A 5,261-nucleotide genomic window follows, 5' to 3' on the forward strand; every position below is an offset into this window, starting at 1 on the left:
ATATATATATATATATATATATATATATACACACACACACACATACATACACACACAATGGAATATTACTCAGCATTAAAAGAGAATAAAATCATGGCATTTGTAGGTAAATGGATGGAGTTGGAGAATATAATACTAAGTGACTTTAGCCAATCCCTAAAAACCAAATGCTAAATGTTTTCTCTGAGATAAGGAGGCTGATTTATAGTGACATTGGGAGGGGGAGCATGGGTAGATTACACGAACTCTAGATAGGGCAAAGGGGAGGGAGGGGAAGGGAAGGGGTAAGAGGGTAAAAAAGATGGAGAATGAAATGGATATCATTACCCTAAGTACATGTATGAAGACACGAATGGTGTAAATATACTTTGTATACAACCAGAGTTATGAGAAATTATGTTTTATATGTGTAATATGAATTGTAATGCATTCTGCTGCTATATATAACAAATTAGTATAAAATAAAAAATTCACATATATTACTTGTGTGTTAAAAATTATTTTCATTAAAATGTATCTTGAATGTCCTGAGAACAGTACCAAACTATGGTGATCCAGATTTAAGAACAATCTCTGAGTCATGGCTATCTATACTCCATTTTTCCTCAAAATTATCTCAAATGTATCCTAAAGGCAGTGTCTTGACCCTAATAAATCCTAGTAGATTCTTGACACATTTGGAATTTAGCATTAGCAGGTTGTTTCCCCTTCTTCCACTCCCATTCCACTTACTCTGTGAGCCAACTCGCTGAGTTGCTCCAAATGTTGCTGGAGAGTGGCTCCAAGCACAGCAATGTAATTCATCAATACTGGTACTTCTAAAATGTACCAGAAATAAAATAGTACTTACTTGATAGTGGTAAATCATCTATTAAACCTACACTTGAAGGGCACCCTTGCTCACCACCAAAAGTAAACATTATTTGCTGTGATTTTGTATAAGCTGAGATTTCTATCCTTCTAGTTTGAAAAGCATGGGTTAGCTACTGTCAACCCATTATTGATAAATAACCTTGGCTTTAAACTAGCTCATATAAAAACAGAGGGTACTATATTAGGTTTCTGTGGTACAACCTGTTTCTCCATTTGCCTTGCAGCTTCTTCCCCTTCCCATTAGCACACCACAGGACCACTAGCTGGGAACCAGGAGGGCTTTAATATACTGGTTCTAACGTTATGTAAGAGTTCAGGATGAAGAATTTAATTTCTCTTGGTTATTTTTTTAACAAAGCAATAGTAAATTGTGAAATCAAAAACATTAAATGTTGAGGTGGGAAGAAAAAGCATAATTTTTATAAACTATACTTTTTATACAACTGACTTAAGTTTGTATCATGTTAAAATTAAACATTACATTTATTGGGTAGTTTATATCAACCACAGGGTACCTCCAAAGCATAAACCTATACTAGGTATATACGAGATAAAGTAATCAAAGCATACCTCTCTAGAAAATCATCAAAACACAAAGAAAGACAGCAAGAGAGGAGGAAAGAACTGCCATACAGTCATAAAGCATGAACAAAATGGCAGTGTAAATCCCTACCTACCAATAATTACTTTAAGTACAAATGGACTAAATCCTCTAATCAAAAGCCATAGAGAGAGACAATGAACTAAAAAAGCAAGATGCACTTATATGCTGTCTACAAAAACATACAAACTGAAAATAAATGAATGCAAAAGGATATTTCATGCAAATGGAATCCAAAAAAGAACAGGGGTAGCTATACTTATTTTACATAAAGTTAGACTTTTAAGTGAAAATTATCAGAGGAACCAGCAAAGTGGTATATGCCTGTGGTCTCAGCTATTCTGGAGGCTGAAGTAGGAGGATCACTTGAGCCTCAGAATTTAAAACCAGCTTGGGAAATATAGCAAGACCCTGTCTCAAAAACAAAGTGAAAATTGTCACAAGAGAAGGTCATTCCATTATGAAAACAGAGGTCAATTGTAGAGGATGTATAGTATTTATAAATACATATGCATCCAATGTCAGAGAACCTAATCATATAAAGCAAATATTGATGGATCTGAAAGGGGAAATAGCAATGAAAAGACAGTAGGGGACCTCAATATCTCCACTTTAATAATGGATAGGTCATCCAGATAGAGAACCAATAAGGAAACACTGTATTTAAATTACATTTTAGACCAAATAGGCCAAATAACCTACTCTCTATAACAGACATATACAGAAGAACATGTATATCTCTGACATCAGGAGAACATATTCTTTCCAACTGTGTATGGAATGTTCTCCAGTACAGATCATATGTTGGGTCAGAAAGAAAGTCAAAAAATTTAAGAAGATTGAATTATATGAAGTATTTATTTTGATGATAAAAGTATGAAACAAAAAAGCAATAACTGGAGGAAAACTGGAAAATTCACAAATATATGGAATTAAACAACACATTTGTAAAGAACCAATAGGTCAAAAACGAAACAAACAAACAAACAAAAAATCCTGAGACAAAAATGGAAAAGTGTCATGCCAAAACTTGATGTGCAGAAGTGGTTCTAAGAGAATTTTATGACCACAAATGCCTACATTAATAGAAAAGAAGAATCTCAAATAAACAACCTAACTTTATACCTCAAGGAGCTTGAAGAAGAATAAATTAAGCCCAGAATTAGCAGAAGAATGGAAATAACAAAGATCAGAGCTGAAATAAATAAAATAGAGACTATAAAAAGAATAAAAAAGACTAATGAAACTAAGAGTTGGTAAAAATAAATCTCACAAGTCTTTGGTTAGACTAAAAGAAAGGAGATAAGACCCAAATAAAATCATAAATGAAAAAACAGAACATTACAACTGGCATCACAGAAATACAAAGGATCAAAAGAAATGACAACAAATAATTATATGAAATCAAACTGGATAATCTAGAAATCTTTTGGGTATGTTCTCTTTTTCTATACATTCTTTCTCTTTGCAATTCATAATATACTATTGTTGCTTTATGACCTGCCCCTTATTTAACAACATATCAAAAATAGGTTTGCATATCATTTAGTAACTACAATACTTTATTTTGTACATATAAATTATAATAGAGTTTTATTTCACATATCTCTGATAGAAGCTTAAAACTGAATACCATCACTTCTCTTTTTGTAGTTTTATTGTTATACTTTATGTACAGTAAAATCGGCAGTTATAAATATTGAAAAATGTAAATAGTCATGTAACAACAATGATCAAGCTATAGAATGTTTCTGTCATCTTCAAGTGTTCTTTCATGTCCTCGATCCCTAGTTTCTGGCAACTACTGATCTGTTTTCTGTTCCTGTAGTTTCCCCTTTTCCACAATGTCATGTAAATGGAATCACAGAATATGTACGGTTGAGAGACTAGTATGATTTGTCAATTTGATTGGATTAAGAGATGATTAAAATTTAAGAGGCTTCTGGGTGTGCCATTGAGGGTGTGTCTAGAAATATTTGGCACATGGGATAGAACTGAAGTGGAGACCCTCCCTAATTGTGGGCAGCATTGTGCAATAGGTTAAAGGCTGGGATGGAATAAATGTTGGAAGAACAAGGAAGCAGCTGCAGAAGCAAGCTCAACACTTCTTGAATGGGTTCTTGATTGCTGCTGTGATTATCTGAGGACACCAAACTCAAGCTCCTTCACTCTTTCAAGGTGGACTCTGCCAGTTATTCTTTAGGGAGTTTCCAGAAGCCTTTGATCCTGGACTGGGATAGCATCATTGATCCCTCTTGTACTGAGGCTTCAGCCTCTTGAACTGCTCAGCTGCTTGTTCCTCTAGCTCTCCAGCCTGCAGACGGATACATATATCCGTTGGTTCTATTTCTCTAGAGAACCCTGACTCATATAGTCTCTTTGACCCAGTATCGTGCATTTGAGATTAACCTGTGTTGTTGTATGGCCAGTAGTTTGTTCTTTTTATTGCTGAGTAGTGATGAGGAAAATATTCTGAGATGTTCAAATTTAATTAATGGCCAGAGGATGGAGGAGGGAAGAGATAAAGGAAGTTAATCAATTAAAAGCTGTGGACAAAACTGACAAAAAGGCAATTTCACACTTCTAAATGTATGTTGGAACATTGACTTGAATCTCACCATGACCATGCCTGGTTTATGTATAAACTTTCTGGACTGTTAACCCCACCCAATCCACAAGCAACCATTGCATCTATTTTTAAAATTTTAAAATTTGTTCTCATTAGTTATATATGACAGTAGAATGCATTTTGACACACCATACATAAATGGAGTATAACTTCTCATTCTTCTGGTTTTACATGATGTAGTTATACCAGTCATGTAATCATATATGCATAGGGTAATAATGCTGATTCATTTTACTATTTTTTCTATCCTCATTCCACTGCCCCTCTTCATTTCCCTCTGTCTAGTCCAAATTACCTCTACTCTTCCCCCACATCCGACTTATTGTAAATTAACATCCATATATCAGAGAAAACATCCGGCCCTTTGTTCTTTGGGATTGGCTTATTTCGCTTAGCATAATATTCTCCAGTTCTATTCATTTACTGGCAAATACCATAATTTCATTCTGCATTAAAGCTGAGTAATATTCAATTGTGTATAAATACTACAGTTTCTTTATCCAAAAATCTGTTGAGGGGTACCTAGTATGGTTCCATAGTTTAGCTATTGTGAATTGAGCTGCTGTAAACATTGATGTGACTGCAAATTAGTATGCTAATTTTAAGTTCTTTGGGTATAAAACTAGGAGTGGGATGATTGGATCAAATGGTGTTTCTATTCCAAGTTCTCTTGGGAATTTCCATACTGCTTTCCCTAGTGGTTGCACCAATTTCCAGTCCCACCAGCAATGTATAAGTGTACCTTTTCCCCCATATCCTTGCCAACATTTATTATTGTTTGTATTCTTGATGATTGCCTTTCTAACTAGAATGAGATGAAATATCAGTGTAATTTTGATTCACATTTCTCTAATTGCTAGAGATGTTGAACATTTTTTCATATATTTGTTGATCAATTGTATTTCTTCTTCTGTGAAGTGTCTGTTCAGTTTCTTCACCCATGTATTGATTGGGTTATTTGTTTTTTTGGTGTTAAATTTTTGAGTTCTTTATATATCCTGGAGATTAGTGCTCTGTCTGAGGTGCATGTGGTAAAGATTTTCTCCCATTCTGTAACTATCCTCATTATTGATTGTTTCCTTCTCTGTGAAGAAGCTCTTTAGTTTGAATCCATCCCATTTATTAATTCTTGATTTTACTTCTTGCGGTTTAGGAGTC

The 5,261-nt window shown here is 34.3% G+C and overlaps 1 long non-coding RNA gene across 1 annotated transcript in view; it reads right to left on the reverse strand.

The window, feature by feature from the left end:
- Positions 1 to 4,894, reverse strand: part of LOC125613361 — a 17,605-nt gene extending 12,711 nt beyond the window's left edge. The window contains exon 1 of the long non-coding RNA XR_007343906.1: positions 4,685 to 4,894. This is a non-coding gene — a long non-coding RNA (uncharacterized LOC125613361). The remainder of the gene's footprint in view (positions 1 to 4,684) is intronic.
- Between the last annotated feature and the right edge of the window lie 367 nt (positions 4,895 to 5,261).

The sequence above is a fragment of the Marmota marmota genome, unplaced genomic scaffold (assembly GCF_001458135.2).
Source record: "Marmota marmota marmota unplaced genomic scaffold, marMar, whole genome shotgun sequence".
NCBI lineage: Eukaryota > Metazoa > Chordata > Mammalia > Rodentia > Sciuridae > Marmota > Marmota marmota.